This window comes from Crotalus tigris, unplaced genomic scaffold, assembly GCF_016545835.1.
Source record: "Crotalus tigris isolate CLP2741 ecotype Arizona unplaced genomic scaffold, ASM1654583v1 scf7180000017710.2780689, whole genome shotgun sequence".
Taxonomy (NCBI): Eukaryota; Metazoa; Chordata; class Lepidosauria; order Squamata; family Viperidae; genus Crotalus; species Crotalus tigris.
The window spans coordinates 1,364,488-1,366,835 of NW_024096582.1; positions in this window are offsets into that span (position 1 = coordinate 1,364,488).

The following is a 2,348-nucleotide window of genomic DNA, read 5'->3' on the forward strand; positions in this document are numbered from 1 at the left end:
AGAATCCAGAGTTGGAGGAGAGATGGTTGACCTGACATCAAAAATAAAATTTGGCAAGGTTCTTAGCCAAGACAATATACCTATCAAGCTCCTTAAACAAAATCTAGATTGGTGAGGTCTTTTATAGATGCTTCTATTCACTGCAGTATAGGTAGTCCTTGACTTACTATCATAATTGAGCCAAAAATTTATATTCCTAAGTGAGACTATTGTAATGTCCCATTTTATGACCTTTCTTGTTACAATTGTTAAGTAAATCACTGCAATTGTTAAGTTTGTAACAGTTGTTAAGTGAATCTGGCTTGCCCATTGACTTTGCTTGTCAAAAGGTCATAAAAGGTGATCACATGACCCTGAGACATTGCAACCATCATAAATATGAACCCATTGTCAATTGTCTGAATTTTGATCACATGATCTTCTGGAATGGTCACTTTTTTCAGTGAATTGTTGTAAGTTGAGCACCATCTGTAGATAACTCTGGTTTGATCCCTTCAAGCTGGAATAGGGCTATAAGAGTCCCTCTATATAAGAAGGTAGTTACAGAAAAGTCTGCCAATTATAGGTCAATCAGCTTCCCATCAGTCTTGGAAAACTTTATGGAAGACATTTAAATGAAAAATTAATTTCTTGCCTTGAGGAATATTTTGTTTTAAAAAAATAATCAGTCTCCTTTTGTATCTAGCAAAAAATATCTATTTTCCTGAAAGGTAAACTTTTTTCTTTTTTCATGATTTTTAATGCTGCTTTTGTTAATAGAATCAAACTGGGCCAAATTATAAAATTACATATCTAATAAAGGCACTGTATTAAAATAGTATAATAATTAGATACAACAGAAAAGGTTTGCCTACAAATGACATCACAATGAATAAGTAAATGAGACAAATGCTTCCTGGCACCTACATCATAAATATGCAGCCCAAATCCTTTTTTTTTTGTCATGAATATCAAGAAAATTAAATAGTATATCCACCTCCTCCTATTTTGTCCATGTCTTCTTTTGCTTCTTGAGATAACCCTAAATATGAATGATTTGGTTATGTAACCTCAAAAGATGTTGATTTTACTGAATCACCTTGTAATTACTAAATTGTTCTTTTATTTGATACATAAAATCAGATTGAATTGGCTCCAGGTTAGCTGAGTTTCATATAGAATAGTTGCAGAAAAAGTATTTATTATGCAACCATCCTGTCTCATTCACTGAAATTTTACCTAAATAATTGTTTCCCACCATTTCCTATGATAATGGTGACAAACCTATGGCATGAGTGCCAGAGGCGGCACTTACAGCCCTCTCTGTGGGCACACATGCCATCGCCCCAGTCCTAAGCCTTCAGCTGGGTTTTATAAAACCTTTTTGCTTTAGGGCTCTGCCGCCATGTGCAAAAAAAAAAAAAAAGTTCAGTCAATTTCAACTTCTCACGAAAAAAAAGATCTTGCAAAGTTGGAATTGATTGATTGAACTTTTTAGTTCCACCCAGTCTGCCGTTACCACTGCAGCCACGCCCACCCAAATGGCCACACCCACCAGGCACTCAATGATGCATAAGTGGGTTTTGGGTTGCAGTTTGGGCACTCAGTCTCTAAAAGGTTTGCCATCACTGTCCTATGACATTATTTTGATAAGCGTTGTTATGTGCAATGAATTATGATTATGGGCATTCATATATTTTTAAGGGATCAAAACCCTATCCTTCACTGGCAGTCAGCAGCCACTTTTTCCCAGCCTTGAATAAATCAGACCATTCTTAAAGTAATGAAAATAATGTGAAGTTCTCTAATTTGGCTGCACTGAAAACCTTTTAATTGTGTCCCAGATGTAAGATCAGAGATAAAATTATCAGATTCAAAATAGACTTATTAAAAGTTAATAAAGTAACCTAAATTAAGATTATTCTAAATCAGTCACAATCTACACATTGCACTTTTTTTGAAAAAAAAATTATCCCTGATGAATTAATGGGAGTTTTCATCTAGTGGGAATCCTGCTGCTTCTGGGAAGTCAATACACAACAAAAGATTTAGCATTAAACTTAGAGACTATCCAACATATCTGTGTTTGTTTTACATAATATGCAAACTATTATGTAGACCACACGCTACATCAATTCTGTTTAATCTGCTTGTCTTCCCAATAATAAATCTTAGTGCATTCATTAGGAAAACGTTTCAGCCTTAGCATATCTTTTGTTAAGTCATCCAAAACAAAAACAACAGTTTGCAGCCAATTCGGTGAATGTTTCCATAGAAATACAACCTACCAGGATACCGGAGGCTGTGTCTAAATTTATAGCTTTACAACAGTAAGGAATCTGCAGAGCAACGACCCAATCAACTGCTGT